Genomic DNA, 20,489 nt, shown 5'->3' on the forward strand with positions numbered 1-20,489 from the left:
CATGAGTTGGAGTCTACTGGATGGCAGCTCACAACAAACAATAGTGAGGTGTGCTCCCTGCCCTGTTCACCTACCTCTGCCCCTAAATAAAGTAGGGAAATAAGATATCACAGAAGATAAGGCACTTCCTGGAGTCAAAACATAAAAATCAACACACATTGTTGAGAAGAGAAAGATCCTAGGCCAGACTGAATCTGCATTAAACAAATCTCAGGAAGATGGTCCGTCATTCAGAGAGATGGAACGTAGGAAAATAATGAGTCATGGAGATAATGGTCAGCAATGCCTAGCCAAGCCCCGCCCAGGCAGAAGAGGGGTAAAGTTATGGAGTTTTGCAGATAGTCAAACAATTCTATTATGGTTGAAGAATACAACCAGCTATTGTAGCCTGATGCTATTAAACATTCAAACCATTCATTTCCTCATGCCCTGATTCTGTGCTTACCAAGCTACCTCATGATTACAAACCGACTTTCCACATAGGTTTGCCCACAGGAAGAGGCGCTGCTGGGGCCATCCGGGGGTTCCGGGATGTGGGCAGTAACAGCTCTCACTGTAACTGAGTCTGTTGGCACTCTGTATCGCTTGGCTCGGCTGACGCAAGTCTGTCCCGAAGAGTCAGAGCCGCTCCTGATGTGCCTACAGAATCTGGTTTCAGAAAACCGCCGTGCGGAGCCACAGACTCTGGACAGTGGTAGATTCACCAAGGTAACAAGTCTATATCCTGAGAGGTCTTTGGAAATGGCCAACATTCCCTGGGAAACATCACTCCGTCCTCTGCAAATAGCAACAACGGCTTTCTTGTGGGTACCCCAACAGGTACGGTCATTTGATTCTGAGATACTGCCTGCTTCATCAAATCCTGACTCGTTCTCACCTTCTCTCCTTGTAGGGGCTGCATTTGATTTTTTTTGGCGTTGTTTACAACACCCAGCACTAGCAGACGCTCAACAAGTAAGCAACAGTCACCCCTGACCGCCCCAAACCTGACGACCGCTCTTTTTCGTGTTCGGTGCTTACCTACCTGTGCGTCCCTCCATCTCACTGGTGGGATTGGCCCTGCCTCAGCTCTCTCCCCAGCCCCACCCAAGAAGAGGGTGCTTCAGCCACCTTTCCAGTCTCTTCCACCCACTCTGCACTTGAGGCCACTCTGTCTCTTGCTCTCTTCCTGAGTCCTTGTTCTTGTGATCTCTCCCATCCGCTCAGCACCCTGGGCTTGCTGACTTCTATAAAGTGGTCCAGGATGCTGTCTCTTCCATCTGTTGTTGCACAGTCTGCAATCCATGGGAACATAGTGCTCTGTCCCTGTGTCCAACCCAGTATTTTATATCCTCAAATATTACATCAGGATTTTATCTCCCACCTGAGCCTTAGTGCTTCCGAACTTCTGCTTGTCTGGGATTGGGGATCAGGTAGTGCCCTCCACAGAGCCTTGCACACGGCAATGCTTCCTCCAATGTTTGCTAATAACTATTGTGGAGAAAGTTGACCAGAGACGAGAAGGCTTAGGAAGACATAGTCGAAGTCTTCATACCTCAGACGGTGTGTCATGTGAATAACGAATTATACTCGTTATGCACTGACCCCGAGGGAGGTCTAGACAGAAGCCTCACGGAGGCAAAGGTGGGTGTACGTGTGGACTAAATAACATCCCACTTCCTTAGAATAACGCAACGCAAGGACCTTTGTGTCAGTATTACTATTATCACCATTCATAGTCATATTACTATATTGACATTAAAGTTTGTTTAGTACCTTACAGGATATGGAGCCCTGGCGATACGGTAGTTAAGACCTTGGCTGCTAAACGAAAGGTCAGCAGTTCAAATGCACCAGCTGCTCCTTGGTAACTCTTTGGGGCCGTTCCACGCTGTCCTATACAGTAGCTATGCGTTGGAATCAACTCGACGGCAACAGGTTTGATGTGGTCTGGTTTTACAGTATATGAAGGGCTCTTTATCGCTTAGTTTAATTAGCGTTCCCAACAAACCATAAAGGGGATTTCTACTGTGATTTGCCATTTTACGTATGGGAAAATAGAAGTTCCACAAAGTTAAAAGTCCCTGATCACAGGTCAGTCAATGGCAGAGGCAGGATTCAAACAGGTCCTCTGGATCCAAATCTCCCCCTCCACATTTTCCCTCGCCGTGCTGTGAGCCTGCAGAGGTGGACTCTGTCTGGAGACCCAGCTCACACGGAGATCACAAGTGATAAAATCATTTAATGTAGAAGCATAACAAGATCAGCAGTTTCCCATTTCCTTTTCTGCTCTAATGTAGACTTCTTGTGTGCTACAATGAAGGTTAAAGAATTTAGTACCCATATTTTATTTTCTTAGAGACTGTCATTTGTTTTCTCCCCTGGTGGGGAGCCACCGTGGAGTGGGCCTTTGACTATTTCCCAGAGCGCCGTCAGCGCCACACGTGATGCCCATTGCAGTGAATTACAGTCACTCGGGCCCCAAGGCGAATGTCAGCCGCCCGTTCCGTAATCCACGCTTGCAAGTTTTCTGAGTTTCCTTTGAAACACTGCCCTATTTGGGTGTCATTTCTGAGACAGATTATGGGATATGGTTGCCATTTTCAAATGAAGGTTCGAAAATAAAGCGCGATTCGTATCCAGTCACAGAAAACCATTTAAACTCATCTCCACGAAACTGATGTTAAAATTTAAGAGCATAACTGTACTAACTCTCGAACAAATGAGAAAACAGACATGAAAGGCTTTCGCAGAGCACACCTCTGTGCAAATATGGGGGCATGTTATAATTATTAAAATACACAAAGGTAAATCTTCAAAACCTAACTTTGCTGCAGCAAAAAAATAAAATAATAATGCTGAATCAGTAGTCATCTAAAAGAATACACATGCAAATCAATACTAAATGGTTCTAACAGCAGGACTTAAAATTTTGGTCAAAATTCTCGGTTGGAGGGATGGGCGAGGTATAGGACTATAAACCAAAACAGGAAATTTCATTTTATTATTTGATGCAGCTTCAACAACATCTATTGAATGGCTACTGTGTTCCGTTATTGTCTAGGGATTTTTACATGTGTTCTCTCAATCCGTTCTCCCCAAAACCCTGTAAGGTAGATATTATTTGTCCCATTTTACATATGAGAAAGTTGGAACTCATACTTCCGGTATCTTTTGCAAGTGGACATAAAAGGTAAGTGAAAAACATCAGAATGCTAACTCCGATTTCAAGTGAAATATCTGTCCACTGTGACATGCCACCTTCCAAACAGATGATACAACTTGAACCACTGTCTTTCCAACGTTGGCAAGAACTGGTTCAGAACTGGCTACCCTTACGTGCACTTCTGCTCAGAGGAAACCATCAGCTGGAGAAGCTGATCTTTTCACCGCCTTTATCAGTCTGCACGAAGCCCTGGTGGTGTAGTGGTTAAAAGGTTGGCTGCTAATCAAAGGGTTGGCAGTTCAAATCCACCAGCTGCTCCTTGGAAACTCTATGGGGCAGTTCTACTCCGTCCTGTAGGGTTGCTATGAGTCAGAATCGACTCGATGGCAATAGGTCTGGTTCACCAGTCCACACAGAGGCGTGGAGTGCTGGGTTTTCATGGCCATTCCAGAGTTGATGAAGCCAACAGAAGGGCCAGCCACCATCTCGAAGACAGCCTCTCTGCATTTCAGATTGTGAGACTGTACTGTACTGTCTCTTGACCTGATGTTTTTGAGGGTCCTGCTTTCCTGTTTGGGGGTTAAAGATTAAAATCCAGGCCCAGATTTCTTGTCATAAACTAAGGCAGAGTATTGTAGAAGACCTGGCTGACTATCTGCTCTTCTTTCATGCACACGTGCTCTCACACAGAATCTAATCTCACCATATGGATGGAGAAGCCAATGTCCCCTGCTTCCCTCTCAGGATAAAGACAAGGTTTATCCCCAAAGATGGAGGCCAGAGGATTACCCAAGTCACCAAACGGAGGAGATTAGACTTCACCCCCAGACATAGAGACCTGCATTGTGAAGCTGACTCTGAGAAAGGATGTGAGATCTGTCACGCGCCGTGGTGGTGGAGTCAGGACTAGAGCACCTAAGTGTCTCATGTGTACCTTGGAGGTCAGATAACTTCAGACCCTGGGAATCGATGTTCCATCCGCTGGAAAAGCAGACGGGACTGCACCAATGGACTTTTTGTTGTTGTTGTTATACTGGTGTCAAGCTCAATTTTACCTTTAATCTCCAAAATATAAGAAGCATCACAGCATCATCCATTTCTATGAAGTTAAGTTATCAAAATATGGGAGATTACCGACATTTGACAATGGAAAAACATTGAACACTAACTCCAGATAAGATACTGTGCTAAGTACTAAACGGGAAAAAAAGGAGATACAAATCATAATGTTTACGGAATTTAAATGGATCGTAAGAATAGTTGCCATTTAATGTGTGTCTGCTATGTTCCAGTGAATCCCTGGGTGGTGCAAACAGCTAACACACTCAGCTGCTAACTGAAAGGTTGGAAGTCTAAGCCCACCAGAGGCACCTGAGAAGAAAGGCCTGGCGATCTCCTTCTGAAAAATCAGCAGCTGAAAGCCCTGTGGAGCACAGTCCTACTCGGACACACGTGGGGTTGTCGTGAGTCGGGATTGACTTGACAGCAGCTTGTAGCTGATGGCTATGTTCCTGGCACTGTACTAAGAACTTTATAAACACTTCCTACTCACAATATAGTTTTGAGGTAGATAGTGTCCTATTTTGTAGAATAGGAAACTGAGACCCAGAGGTTAAGCACTATGATTGCTCAAGGTCACACAGTCAGTTAACAATGGAGTGGAGACTGGACCATGGATTTAAAGCCCGTCAGCTCCAGCTCTGCCCACCACACCACCCTGCCTTCCAACAATGGAGGAGAAACTAACCATCTGTGACGGGGGGGTCTATAATGACATAAAATATATTTTTAAAAACCATAGGCTTATATGGTTCCCTTCAATGTAGGAATTGTTTATACACTGACTACAAACATGCTATCAGTTCTCTTTGCATTTACCCTTGGAACCCCAGACGTATTGCTTTAGGTAGCCTCGGGGATGGTGAATCTCTGCTCTTTTATCTTCAGACATAAAATCCACCTTTCATACGTGCGTGGTTTCTGAATCTATTAATGGCACAGTCGAGCTAATGAGCTGAATGGTTAAGCTGGGTAACAGAAATTTTAAAAAATATATGAATAAAGTAAGCATAACCATAAAATAATGAGAATGAATTCATATACTTCTTGGAGTCTTTGATACTGAACCAGCATCACTACTTTCTTGTCAGACCTCATATGAATGTAAAAAACAGATTGGACAATAAGAGGATCCAATGAATGGTAGAGAAAAATGAGGGATCCAATGAATGGTAGAGAAAAATGAGGGATCCAATGAATGGTAGAGAAAAATGAGGGCTGAGAGCAAGATTTCAAGGATGGGGATGGGCCAAGGTCTCATTGATAACCACCTGATCTGATATTAAATGCCTGGTAAACTTGACCCTCAGATTACCTCTTTTGTTTGCTGAAAAGGCAAAACTGTCTCTTGGAAACCCTGGTGGTGCCGTGGTTAAGATGCTAACCGAAAGGTCAGCAGTTCAAATCCACCAGGCACTCCTTGGAAACTCTATGGGGCAGTTCTACTCTGTGCTATAGGGTCGCTATGAGTAAAAATATAAAAATTTAGGGTTTTTTTTTTTTTTTTAAGATTCAACATTTTTAAGATTTTGAATAAGCAGTTATTAAGGATTACAAAAGATTAGAAAGGGGGGATGGAGAATGCAAATGCCTAGGTTACACAGAAGGTCAGCACTTCAGATCGATGGTCCCCCAGCACAGTACTCAAGATAATTCACAAGCGTTCAGGAAGAATACTGCAATTTCCATTTCTATTTCTTTTTTTAATCTCATCTTTCTAAAGCTTCTATTTTTGCATGGGTTTTATAATTTACATCATCTATTAGTTCAATATTTCATAAATATAATTCATAAGTAAATATAAAACCAAAAAAAAACTTATTGTTGTCAAGTCGATTCCAACTCATAGTGACCCTACAGGACAGACTGCAACTGCCCCATAGGGTTTTCAAGAGCAGCTAGTGGATTCCAGCGGCTGACCTTTTGGTTAGCCGCCAAGCTCTTAACCACTGCGCCACGAAGGCTCCAAACCAAACCCTTTGCCTTGAATGGATTCCAACTCACAGCGACCCTGTATCTATATCTCTGTATGAGCTGATGAGGTGAGAACCACCACGCCACACCGAGTCAGGACAGACCGAGCAGGACAGGTTCAATACATACAATGTGATGCTGTCAAATGCAGAGGTAGTACTCTAGGTGATTATTTATTAATTTATTATAACAGAGACACAGGAGGGTGTTTGGAGAAAGCTAAGGTTTGAAGGATGGCTGCCTCAGAGTCTGTCATCTGATTTCTGCACCATGACTTGGACTTAGGCTGATTTAGTTGAATGAGCTACCTTACTGGATGAAGGCCAAAAAGAAGGCCCTCGATTTCAGGTGCTCCACTTAGGGCTGGAGAAATATGATATAACCCAAGCCAGATGGACAAGGCTTCGTCCACATTGGGATTCATGGGAAGACTGGGTTGCTGCGGCTGGGACTCTGACAGGTTTCCTCAATGGGTGCTAAGAAAGGCACTAGGATGCCATATTTGGGGAGTGAAGGATGAAATAAAAACATGAAGAATAACTGTTAGAGCTGAGAGACCTTAGAGGTCATCTGGTCTACCTCTCTTTTTACAGTAAACAGACAGGTCCACAGAGTTAGATGAAGTACAGCTCTCTAATGTAGGAGGCAGGGCCAGTCCAGGGTCACCTGGGCCAAGCTCAGGAGGAGGAATCTGTGTTCAAGAACACGAAAATGTTTTACTTTATAAGAAATGCAAATTCCACAGGACTCATATTACCATTTTCTTTCTCCATTTGTATAGAGAAGCTGTGTTATGAGGAGACAATTTTAAAGAGACCACACTGTGCTACATGGAGGGACTATATGCTCTTCTAGCAATATTTAAGTATAGCAAAATCTTGGTCTTATTCTGTGAGTATAAGCCATTTAGCATTTTATTTACCCTCTCAGGGACAGAAATTTTAAATATTACAGAAATACTTTGCAATGGCCAATGTTGGAACTGGCCCAAGCGTTTTTATGGCTAATTCTTAGGAAGTTTTCCATATACTTTTTATTGAAAGTAACTGAGAAGATAGTGCAATTATAACTCTCAAAAGGAAAATGTTAATTATTTTACTCTGTATGACTTTTCTAGCAGGAGTTTTTTAGCCGCTGTGTGTCCTACTCATTTAAACATTGGATTTCCTCTAAGGACTCCCAGATGGAGTTTATGTTTCTGCAGTTTCGTGTTAATTTCCCACTTTTCCATCCCTTCTGTCTGGAATGTCCCCTGGTCTCATCTGCGTGGCTAATGTCTCAATTTCCTCACAGTCTTAGCTGGGAGCTCACTTTAGAGATCTTCCCGTGGCTGCTGGGTACTTCCATCATGAAACGTCACAGGCTCTGCTGACGTTACCTGTGGAACTGGCTGTTCGCTACGCGAAGTCTCGAGTTCCACAATCACAGAGATTGTATCTTGTTTATTTATTTCTACATCCTTGGTGCCTAGCAAGAGTCTAGCATGTGGTAGCTCCTGAAACATGCTATTAGAGAAACAAATTATTTCCAGACTTTTATTAAAGAAAAACTAAAAATATCCAAAGTCTAATGTAGACTACTTACAGTAATTTACTATTTACTTCAAATGTTTAACTGCTCTTTCTTTAAATAAACCATTCAGTTTCCTGGAAAGAAACGTCCTACATTTGATTCATATCAATAGAGGGATATCAGCGACTTAACTCCGCTCAGAGCTTAGACGGAGCCAAGAGAATTCTAGGTAATTATCTTCTGAGAACACGAGTAGCTAAAACTATAACTAATAAAGTACTGGAGAGGCAAGATGATACTTTTGGCCTCAGTCTCTTCTTTGAAAATTGTTTATTTTGGTCTGTTTCATTGTCCTACATTAATAGCTATAGTTCAAAAGGAATTATTACTTTAATATACTAGATTTCTTTTTTTGTCCTAGGCAGCTATAAAACTCATGCTTTAAAAATGCAGTCTCTTGATAAATTTATTTCATGCCAATTTCTCTCTGGATAAAAATAAATGGTTTAACCTATGAATCCGTGTTTTAGATTCTGCTGGATTGGCACAATATAGATGCCTATCACTTCTACATTTAAATTAAGGGAAGAAAACAGCTGTAAATTTTATGACCTAGATAAAAATCATATTCCTTTACAATCCCTTATCCTTAAAGCTTGATAACTTCTCAGGTGCTGAGAATTGATTTTTTAAAAAACAATCTAATTTCCTCCTCACTGTTTATGGATTTCTCTCCCCTTCTTCAATTAGCTTCAGAGGGGAAACAAAGAAGTGCCAGCGTGACTCATACGGTTTGATTCCCTCGCATTAATTACAGTTTGATTCCCTCGCATTAATTTAATATTGCAAAAAGAAACACTATTGATGAAGTCTCTGGCTTTTTCTCCAATAAAAATACGAAAACTTTTAGCGCAAAGTCATCCCCACTGCATCCCACCCCCATGTAGAAAACTAACAAACTACAATCGAAACTATACTGTCATCTTTCTTGCAAACATCCAGTCTGCCAATGAGGGTTTTGATCATTTTTTTCAAGACAAAAGATAGTCTAATCCCTGCACGTTTATTTGTCTTTCCCTTTTCTCCTCCAAAGGATTCGATTTGTGGTTCTGAAAAGTCCTTCCCTGCCTAAGTTCTGGCATACTCTCTTCAGCGGGGAACACTTTCTAAGTCAAGGGTGAGGAAGCCAGATCTAGAATGCAGAAGAAATACATCTATGTCGTTCACTTATTCATTCATCACTCAGCCAGAGGAAGCACTGTGTCACACTCAGAGAAGACTCTCATTCCTCATGTCCCCTCAAGGAGCTTACAGGATAGTAGGGAAGGAGACACAGGCATGAGCAGCTACATCAGAGACAAGAAGTGGACCCTACAGGGTTGATATTTTAGGAAGCACCAGTAACCAGTTGCCTTTGAGTTAGTTGATTGCAACTCATGGCAACCCAATGTGTGTCTGAGTAGAACTGTGCTCTGTGAGGTTTTCAAGGCTGATTTTTTGGAATTAGACTGCCAAGCCTTTCCTCCAAGGCACTCTGGGTGGACTCAAACCTCCAACCTTTTGGTTAGCAGCCATGCGCCTTAGCAGTTTGCACCTCCCGGGGGCTCCTCGGTAGGCATAGATCAGTAGGCTTTATCAGTTGTTCACATATTTAAATATTTCTATGTGATAGTTACAGCTGCTGCGCGGGCCTCCAGTACCTCTCCTGCCCCTCAGCCCCTTACCAGAGATCCCCTCCCACCACCTCCCCAGGGTACAGCAACTAAAGGTAGACAGCTGGTGGGGCTGGCGGCTCCAGCTCCATTCCCTACTCAGCTGGTCATTTCCTGGGCAGTTCCGACCCTGGCTGTGAAGCATTTGGATTGTCACTCTTGGATAAATGATACAAAGAGAAGCACAGATTCATTAGGGCACATAGTTTCTGACCGGATCTACCTGCACAGTTACAATTGTGAACCACGAAGTAAGAGAAAACCATGAAGACTCTATCTTGGAGCCCAGGCTTACAGAATGTCTTCAAAAAATGCTGGCTCTTCTTATACTACAAACACAAGGTTGTACGTGGGGCTTACTGCTAAAATATGTGTGGTTTTACAGATCAGGCGGAGCTTCTCAAAACACAGGCAAGAAAGTTTAGCTCCTTTGTTTGGCACCCATAATTTTCAGCTGGTGTTGTCAAATTTGCATTTGAAACTGCTATTAAACCACAGCATCAAAATACCAATGACAGTCGTTATAAAACATGAGGAGTCAAAAGAAAAGAAAAAACAAAAAACCTGTGAAGAGAACGTCTCCAAACGCGGTAATTACGCAGAGCTGTGAAGAGCCTCCTTCACTTCTGTCTACTTGCAGCAAGGGAGAAAGTGCTGTTGCATAAACAGATCTGGGCAGAATCCACAACTCCCATCAGCCGAACACCGTGCAGGACCACTCGCGCTGTCTAGACAAGAGGGACTCAGAAAAATCAGTAATTTGTGGCGGAGCCCAGGCACTCGAGGAAGTCTGCAAAATCCCTGCGGAAGTTGTAACATGTGGAAGACGAATTTCGTTCGTTTGTCTTGGTTAAACCGCCAACTGAACTAAGACTGGGGTCTCTGTTACTAACTGTTCAGCACTTCCTGCTTGTCTATTCTGGCTGGAAAAACTTGGATTCTTACAGATTTGATGAAATATGATGAAAAACAAAACAAAACAAAACACAAACCCGTTGCGGGCGAGTCCATTCCGACTCAGACCCGCCCTAGAGGACAGAGCGGCACTGCCCCAGAGGGTTTCCAAGGCTGTCATCTTTACGCAAGCAGACTGCCACATTCTTCTCTCATGGAGTAGCTGGTGAGTTCCAATCACTCGACCTTTCGGTTAGCAGCCTAGTGCTTAACCACTGTGCAACCTAGTCTCCTTCTTTGTTTGTTTTAACAAGCTCTCTAACCTACCCTCCAAATCCTTGAAAAACAAAATCCCCAAAACTTTTCCATATCCCAGATCTCTGATATGTCACAATATTTGGTTAAATTCATAGCTACTATTTATATTTTCTTAACTAAATATTACTCACTACTGATTTAAGTAGTATTTTAAGATTACAAATTAGTTTTTTCAAGAGTAGATAATTGCCTTGATTTTTCTTTTGCTTTGGTTCATCTATGGGTGACTATTCCTCCACGGCAAATGTTCCAAAAGGTCTGTCAAATGCCCATCGCTAATATTCCAAATGTTCAATTATATCAGATACTCTAATTGTTCTAATTCTTCCTTTTTTTAACTTAAAAATATTATTGTTGTAAAAATATAAAGAGAACAACATTTGCCAATTCAACACTTATCACCTGTAATTTACTGAATTCAATAAAATCAATTATACAATCATGTTGTACAACCATCATCAATATCCATTACCTAATTTCCCATCCTTGTAAACAAAATCCTTTCCTTTTTTTTAATGGAAACGTTTCTCCTATCACCCTCTCTTTTGGTGTTTCAAACTGGATTGTTTCTCTGTAGGCCTGCTGTGTGCTAATGTCCCTGAAATTCTTCTAGGACTTCCCTACATCTTTCTTTTGCCTTGGATCCCCTATTTCCTGTGTCCCATGCCCCTCTCTGTTTTTGGTTTACTTCCTTGTATTGCCAAAGATAAATTCTCAAAACGCCTCCTAATCAAGAGTACATAGGAAGTAAATTTTATGGACCATGCGTATGGAAAAAATGTCTTCTCCTACTCTCACAGTTGATTTTTGGTATGGCTGGTATGAAATTTCATGTTAAAATCATTTCCCTCAGGAATCTGAAGGTATTACTCTGTTCTCTTCTGGCTTCTAGTGTTGCCATAGAGAAGTCTGATGACGTTTTTGATTTTTGATCCTGTGTAGTGGATCTATTTTTCCATGAAAACCACTAGGGTCTTCTCTTTATCCTGAGTGTTCCGGAATTTCATGATGGTGTGCCTTATTTATGGGGGTCTTTTCTTTTTCCTTCTTTCCTCTTCCATTTACTGTGTTGGGCATTAGTGGGACCTTTCCACCTGGAGACATGTGTTGTCCTGGTATGGGAAATTTTCATGTATTATTTCTTCAGTTCATTCTCCCTCTAACTCTTCCCCACTTAGGTATTCTGTTCTTTCTTTTGGGGCCTTCTGTTAGACGGATATTGGATGTCTGGGGCTGGTCTTCCAATTTCTTGTTTTATTCTTTCTTTATTTTTTATTGATTTTTGTTGTCTGTCTGATTGTTCCTTTCCATGGCACTGTGGTGGACATACCCTAAGGTAACCCCCCAATGAGTCATGCTCTTATATAATCCCCTCCCCTGAGGGGAGGTGGGACCTGTGACTTGCTTCTAGCAATTGAATATGGCAAAGATAATGGGAAGGTCACCTCCTTGATTAGGCTACGTTAAGTGGTAAAGATAATGGAATAGTCACTCCCATAATTATGCTATATAAGACTCCATCTTTGCAGACGGAGCAAGAGATTGTCCTGTTGGCCTTGAAGACACAGGCTGCCAGAGTGTACGAGAGTCCCCGAGAGAGCCACAAGACCGCCCACAGCGGTCCCCGGCGGACAGCTAGCGAGAGAACAGGGACCTCGGAATTACAGAAGCAAGAAACTGAGGCCTGCCAACAACACGTGAGCTTGGAAAAGGGTCCTAAGCTTCAGAAAAGAACAGAGCTCAGCCGACACCTTGATTGCAGCCTTGTGAGACCCTGAGCAGAGAAGCCAGTGATGCATGTCTGGACTCCTGACCCACAGAGACCGTGAGAAGATCAGTGGTGTTGTCAGCTCCTCAATTTGTGGTAATTTGTACACAGCAGCTGACAGCTGACACAGTAACCTGCTTCTCTCTATGGTTCCAATAGTTGCTCTTATTTTCCTCAAGATTTGCTTTGTTTTCTCCAGTTTTTTTTTCTATTCGTTTTTATAATTGCTTTCATGTTAGAGGTTTTCCACAAATATATGATAAAAATTGAATGCCAGTTTATAATTAAAGCAAGGTGCTAAAAAGCTACTTGACAGCCTTGTGGGACTTAGGGATTATGTGTGATATACGAGGGTTTTGTTTTTTTTTGGTTAGAGGACCCCTAAGTTACAGTAACTAGGAGACTTTATCTTGTGGGCCATTGGGTTTTCCAGAGGCGCCTCAGGAGAAAGTCTGCCAACCTACTTCTGAAAAATCAGCTGTTGAAAACCCCATGAAGCACAGTTCTACTCGGACACACATGGGGTCGCCATGAGTCAGAATCAACTCAATGGCAACTCGTTATTTTCTCAACTAGTGTTTTGCCAGATATCTGACTTCATAGATAAGTAAAGTGTAAAAGTGGGCAAAGTATATCTTCTGGAGTTCATGGGTAGTACAAACAGTTAAGCACTCAGCTATTAACCGACAGGCTGGTGGTTTGAGTCCACTCAGAGGCACCTGGGAAGAAAGGCCTGGCAATCTACTTCTGAAAAATCAGCGATTGAAGACTCTATGGAGCACAGTTCTGCTCTGACACACATGGGGTCACCATGAGTTGGAGCTGACTCAATGGCAACTGCTTTTTTTTCTTTTTTAATACCTCTAATACACTGCCTGGTAGTATCTTGGTTGTTTTATTCCAGGAGTAGGGAATGGGGAAGAGGTTGGAGAGTCCTCCCATGCAATATGCTGACTTTAACTTAATCTTTCTATCTTTAGTTTTGAGCTTTACACTTTGCCAGAAAACAAACAGAGCCCTGCTTTGTAGTGTTTTCTTGTTTCTATAGTGTAGATATGCCCTACAGCTTACCTCAAGCTACCAATGTGATGTGAATGCATGAACTTGGAGCTGGGAAAAGATGTGTACAACTGGCTCTCGCAAGCCTTCCCAGTCTATCTCTAGCTTGCTTCTGGGTCCCAGAGTCCAAAGAGAATACATTTTAGCTCAACTAGAGAATAAACTTAGGAATTCATTGCCTATGTGTGAGTAGCTGCAATAGAGAAGACTTTGACGCAGTTGGATATCTCAAAGGGAAAACATACTTGGAAAATGAGTGTTTATTGTTAAAATCTCCTGTGTCCCAACTCTCCGTTCAATTCTGAAATCACAGGACCTCAGTTTAAAAGCCAAAGGATGAAATTCCAGGGTGCAGCTATGAGTTTTCGCAGACATAGGAGAAGTCTACGGCTTTCACTACTAGTGTGTACTATCTGGGGCCATATTGGATAGCTGAACTAAATCCAGATTCAATCTTCTGGGCACCATCCCAGAAGAGAAGGTAACTCTTACCCTCAGCACCTTATTTAGAAGTCTCACATGTGTGCTTCTTAACAGTGAAGGGGCTTTCAAGTTGGGTCACATCTCCCTGACATGGAGTTCAAGCCTGTCTTCCTTTGAACAGTCCTGGGCATCATCAGTAACAGTGACAGATTTAGTGACAGATCATCACACTTTCCTCCTCCCCAGCTCTTCGGTTGGCCCCTCAGCCAAACCAGGTCAGGGCAAAACCCGGGGCAAGCTAGCGGTGCCCCCACTCCTTGCCTGATGATCCAATTCCAAGCCACGCACCAAATCCAAAACTGTTTGTTCCCTGAGTTTGAGAGACACGGCCACAATGCTATTTGTGCTTTCTCTCTGAGAGGGAAGGGCATCAGGGGGCCAGAGGCCAGTTTACTAGGACAACAGAACTAGCTTCTTTCCTCCTTTCCCTAGAAGAGGAGACACCTTGGTGGGAGGTGTCTGGTCCTCTACAACAGAAGGCCGAGTCCTGTGGGGAGGGGCCCTGGCTGGTGTTTACATCCCCCCTCCTCTCCGCTGGAGGGTTTCTGGCACTCTTCCAACCTCCCACAGCTCCTCCAGGCGGACAGGCAGTGGCTGCACTCCAAGGGAGAAGTGCCCCTTTGAAGTTGGCGGCTATGAATGTCTTGCCCCCACATGGGTGCTGAGCAGAGAGCTAAAGCTCTATGTCCTTTCCAGGAGAGCTTTCCTAGGGCAAGATGACACTTGGTCACATCCTACCAGCCCTCCAAACAAGCCCGCTGTAGGGTTGTTGCCAGCCCTACTAAAATGCAGGGCTCTGCATTCCCAAAGCACTTCCTGTAAAGCAGAAGCCTAGATTGCTATCTTACCCTACTTGTTTTTCTCCCTCCTTTGTTTGAAAAGCAAAAATTAAACTTGAAAAAATTATAGAATACATATGCATGAAGGAAAACTGAAGAAAATAAATGAGTGGAGAAAGGAAGAGAGGGGCAGAAAGGAGAGAAAGCAAAGCGCATACTACCCAGACCAAACCACTGCCGCCAATAGGGTATTTATTTCAAAACATAGTTGCCACACAGTATAATTATGCCCCCTGATTTCCCACACCACCATTAAGAGTATTTGTGGGTTTTTCTCTTCCATCAGACTGAAACCTTCGAGGGCAGAGACCATCATCATGCCTCAGCCTCAGTTCAGATGCTCCCCGTGTCCACCCAATATTTTAGTCAAAGAAAAATTAAAGCTTTACAGGTTCATCAGTGTGCACCGCTCTTTCATGCCTCTCGGTATTCACATATTTCCCACTGGCCGCCATGGTCTCCCCAGCTCCCTTCGTCTGCCTGGTGATCTACTCACCCTGCAACACCCAGGTTTCTCTGACTTTAACAGCAGACTCGTTCGTTCCACCACTGATCACGTGGTGCTGCAATCATTTATTGACTTCTCTGTCTTCCCTTCTGGGCTCTCCGTGAAGACTGAGTGCGTGTCTTACTGAGGTTTGCACCCTCAGCACATGTCAGGGATCCTGGAACTTAGCAGCTGTTCACTAAACGTGTGCTGACTGAAGGAAATGTGGAAATTTGTTTAAAAAATACATAGGATTTGCCTGTAGATAGAAATGAGGCCCTAGTACCCCACCCCCCCAACAGGGGTCAGGGAACAAAAAACAGCAACAAATAACACTCGAAAAGGATTTGGGGGTAGCGAAAGGGCTTTCTCGTGCTCCCTGTTGTTTAATCTCTACAATACCCTAGTGAAGGGGGTGGAACTGAACCCACTCTACAGACGCTCGGTGATGACGACGTTGTGACAAGGCCACATGACTGGTAAGTTCTGTCCTCCCACAAGGTGCTTTGATTCTGGGACTCACACTCTGCTGCTGATTCCAGGTTCCATGTCTGGTGCTGTACAGATTTATCCTGGAAGCTACCAGCCTGACCTCTGAACAAATAAGGCTCAGTAGTGTTAATTCAGAGGCTCACAGACAAGCTGAAAGATTTTATACAAAAATGGGATAGAATGAACCAGTCTCAGAAAAGCAAATCTCTGAAATAAGCAAATAGAGGAGATTTAACCAGACGAGGGAAGTTCAGTATATCCTTAAAGATAAAAACAATCTGTAAAACACTTAAGACAGTCAGGTGCCGCACTGATATCTTTAACATTTCCAGGTTTATGGCCATATTATCAGGTCATTTATGTGATTTGTTATTTTTGCACTTGTTTTATACACAGAAAATGCCTTGAGAGCTACGTGTCCATTTGTGTTGTGGGCTTTTCCTAAGTTCTGGGTTGAAATGAACAGGAGGACCTTTCGGTTCACATATTTTTTACTTTCAATTGTTGTATTTTCCAGTCTTACAATTTTCATGTGATTCTTTTTTATACATTTGGATTCTCTGGTGAAATTCTACATCTTTTTCCTGTTTTCTTGAACACAATAATTATTGTTATTCCAAGGTCTGTGTCTGAGAAATTCCGTATCTACATCATCCGTGCATTGGTTTCAATTGTCTGTGGTTTTATTTTATTTTTCTCTTGGTCCTAGTTCTTGATACGCTTGGTAACTTTTGATTGAATGTTGGACATTATGCATGAAGCACTGTAGAAGCTCTGGATGATATGACTGTTCTTCAGAGAAGACTGTATACTTTGGGTGGGAAGTTGAAGAAGGAGCAAATCTCCACAATCCAACCACTCAAGGCTGAGTTTCAGATTTTGTAAGACTTTTTCTTCTGGTCACTTCCCCTTTTGAGTGCAGCTCTCCAGTGTAGTTCCCCGTATGATCAGAGTATTTTACAGGACCCTCTATCCTTGGTCAGTTCTAGTTTTTGTCTCCTCCGCATCACGAGACTTCCAAAAGCTCCACTCGACTTTCCAGTTCACTTTCTGTTTGGAGTCTTAATCTCCTGCTCTACACAGCTGAAGAATTAGAAAATACCCTGAGAGGAAACTGCTCAGAATGTTGGGCTTGCTTTATGCACCTTCCTTCTTTCTGGGGATCTTGAACCTCAAGCTCTGGCTGTCTTGGCAAGCCCAGACCCTCGTTCCTCCAGCCCCAGAAGATCCATGAAAGCTGTGCAGGCTTATCTACCTCTTAGCATCTGCCTTTTGCCCTACACCATTTAAGAATCAGCAAATGCCATAAGGAGTAGAGCAAAGTGACAAATGTTGGGTTCACCTCAATGACTTCCTCTTCTCTCCAGGATCCTGGCCCCTAAGTCCTGGAAGGTCAGATGCCGTATACAGATTTTAAGATCAATTTTATTCAGCTTCTCCAGCTGAGTATTGATGTGCAACAAGGTACTGATAATACCTGGAGCAGAAGTCTTGGTTCATGTAGATGTGGGCCCCCTGCCAAGAACAGCTTTCTCTCTATCACGGACTCTACCTGGCTAGCTATCTTACTTGGTGGTGAAGTCTCAGGTAAGCAACATAACACACCTTCCAAAAAAAAAACCCCACCAAACCAAACAAACCCGTTACCGTTGAGTCAATTCTGACTCACAGAAACCCTACAGGACAGAGTAGAACTGCCCCACTGCCCCACAGGATTTCCAAAGAGTGGCTGTTGGATGCGAACTGCTGACCTTTTGGTTAGCAGCCAAGCTCTTAACTACTGTGTCACTGGGGCTCCTAACATGACTTAGTGGGAAGAATATGGGTTTCTGTTCCAGATGGAGCTAACATCAAATTCTGGCTTAGCCAGTAACCAACTGCTAGTTCATGGACAATTATTTAACATCTTTGAGTCTCAATTTCCTCATCTGTAAGATGAGGATAATAAAAGCACCTTCCTCGTAGGATTGCTGTGAGGATTAAATGAGAGACTATGTGTAAAATGTCTAGAATGGTACCTGGCATACAGTAAGTATCAAATAAATATTGTTTTCCTGCCCTTCCTTTGTCTAACGCCGTCCCCGTGATTACAATATATTTACTTCATCATGTAATTTGAGGGGGAAAAAGCTTAAATAAATCTTTTAGAAGAACTTAGAAGGTGGTTTGATCCCATAGTGGCTCTGAGAAGTCCATGGTCTATAATTTCACTAATAATTATAAAAATTTACCCAACGACAGCTTTTGCCTGGGACGCTTGCCAATCCAAGGCACGTACCAAAGGGAGGACAGGGACGCAAGCTGGGAGACCAGCTTTTCCAGGAACCATGTAGGAGAGAAGTGCACAGCACCTGTAGAGGGCTGCCTGAGGACACCATAAGCAACGGGATGGTCTTGCTGGTCTGGACCGAGGGTGAAAAAGCCAGCTACTATCTACAGCCCCAGGCAAACTGTTTTCCTTGCTAAGCTTTGTTCCGTGAGGACATTTTTTAACCTCTTGGGTTAATTATCATCTATTACAATGGGTCAAGGAGCCCTGGTGGCACAGTGGTTAAGCGCTCAGCTGCTAACGGAAAGGTCGGTGGTTCAAACCCACCAGCCGCTCCGTGGGAGAAAGATGTGGCGATCTGCTTCTGTAAATATTACAGCCTTGGAAACTCTATGGGGCAGTTCTACTCTGTCCTACAGGGTTGCTATGAGTCAGAATCGACTTGACAGCAGTGGGTTTGGTTGATTTATAATGGGTCATCATGTTCCAAACGAGCCCTGGAAGGACCACTGCTGGACACTGGGCCACGAGCTTGGGAACTGGTGAAATCACATCTGGTTGGGTCCTCCAAGAAGCAAGGTGGGAACCAGTGACCCCAGATAACATCTGAGGCAGTGGGTGAAAGGGGACAAGATCTCTGTCGAGAATGCAAAGGATGGACTCGATAGACCTTTATTTACAAAATAAATAAGTTGCTTTCTTTTTTATTTTTTTTAAAGCTAAAAAAATATGGGCTGCCAGCAGCCATCCAAGGCAAGACAATTGGTCTCTATTCTCCTGGAGCAACAGAGAAAGAAGGAGAGTGGAACAGCAGGAGGAAATGGAATGTTTGGCTAACTGCCTCCATGAACAACTGCCTCCTTTGCCACGAGACCAGAAGAACTGGATGGTGCCTGGCTACCATTACTGAACATTTTGATCAAAGAGTCTACAGAAGAATCTTTGATCTAAAAGGGGAAAATGCAGAACAGATTTTCAAATTCTCATGGACTCCAGAATTTCTGGAGCCATGGAAGCTGGATGAACTCCTGAAACTATTGCCCTGAGATAATCTCTAAACCTTAAACCAAAAATATCCCCTGAAGTCTTCTTAAAAACCAACAATAGTCTAGATTAACTAGTAAAAAATGTCTGCCTTGAACATATGCTGTTTTGAGAACTGTCTATATGGGATCAAAGTGACAACAGCAACTGGAAGGATTAGATAGGAACCTGAGGGGGCCGTGAGTTTATGTGAATGGGGGAGGAACAACTCAGAAACGGAGAATGAGAACGGTTCTCAAAGAACGTAACCAATGTCACTGAACTGTGTGTGTAAAAGCTATTAAATTGGTGTGTGTTTCGCTGTGTACATTCTCAACAGCAACAACAACAAAATAAACAAATAAATCAAGATATGGGCTGGCCTCCGGAGCGGGAAGTCCTCTGGCCCTCGTTTTAGGAGGTACTCAAGTTTGGTATCCAGTTACTGCAATTGTTGCTCAGGTCTAATCCTCCTGAGGGGGGGTAGATGGTATGAACCCGAGAGTGGTTTTGACAGCCCTCCTCTCCTTTCCCCTAGAGAGTTCCGTATGTGCCTGTCCTGTGTCTCTCCTGCCCTTCCCATAATAAAGTGCGCCACAAAGGGGCGGGGGTGGGGGGTGTAGAAGGGAAAACAGCTGTGAGTTTGGGCACAGAGGGTAAGTGTATTCTGGGAGTAGGGGTGGGTGGGGATAAACTGAGTCCAGGAGAAAGGCTCTGCAGTAGCTGTGTGGGGTAGGGGAGCAGCATATACTGATAAATCAGCTCTCTGGAGACAAACAAAAAGCCCCAATTTGTGGCATTTGCTGAGCTCTGCGGTGTAAATGCTCCCACCACCACTGACTGCAAGCTACCAAGGAGTCAGCTGGCTGGCCAAACTTTGCACATGACTAGGTGAGAGGAAAGCAGAGAGGACAGAAAAGAGGATTTAGTATTTTAATCACCTTTAATGTTCTTTGAGAAATAGGACTGAAGAATCCTTTTATTACTTTGGGCTCTTAAACTATGTGTTTGAAATGTGAAGCTATCCTGAGTGGTTAAAATGAGTATCCTGGTTAACAAGGGCAACTTCCAGAAGCAAAAAGGGAAAGCCACTTAAATTTATTGAGTACTTACTATGTGTCAGGTATTTCACAGACTTCATGCTGTTCAAGCCCCACAATAACCCTAGGAGGAAGGTGTGATGAGTCTTATTTTACAGATGAGGAAATGTAGGCTTAGAGATTTGAAGTAACTTCCCCGAGGTCAAATTGTTAGAAAGTGGGAGATTTGGGTCTCGAACGTGGGTTTTTCCGGCTCCAAGGCGCATACTCTGTTCACCACACTGCGGGCACGAGCCCCGGGTTCCATTCCAGCATCCAGGATGGAAGCGTTGTCTTGAGTTTCTCCGTAGTTATTTCTACTCAGAGTAAACATTCTCGAGCAAAGCCCCTGCTCCAAGATCTTGCCTTCTGTGAC

The 20,489-nt window shown here is 43.4% G+C and overlaps 1 long non-coding RNA gene across 1 annotated transcript; it reads left to right on the plus strand.

Annotated features, from left to right (window-relative positions):
* Positions 1 to 431: 431 nt before the first annotated feature.
* Positions 432 to 4,474, plus strand: LOC111821072 (uncharacterized). Its single transcript, XR_002824546.1, has 3 exons — positions 432 to 708; positions 893 to 954; positions 3,836 to 4,474. It is a non-coding gene; the product is annotated as an uncharacterized LOC111821072 (long non-coding RNA).
* Positions 4,475 to 20,489: the final 16,015 nt, after the last annotated feature.

This window comes from Trichechus manatus, unplaced genomic scaffold, assembly GCF_000243295.1.
Source record: "Trichechus manatus latirostris isolate Lorelei unplaced genomic scaffold, TriManLat1.0 scaffold00062, whole genome shotgun sequence".
NCBI lineage: Eukaryota > Metazoa > Chordata > Mammalia > Sirenia > Trichechidae > Trichechus > Trichechus manatus.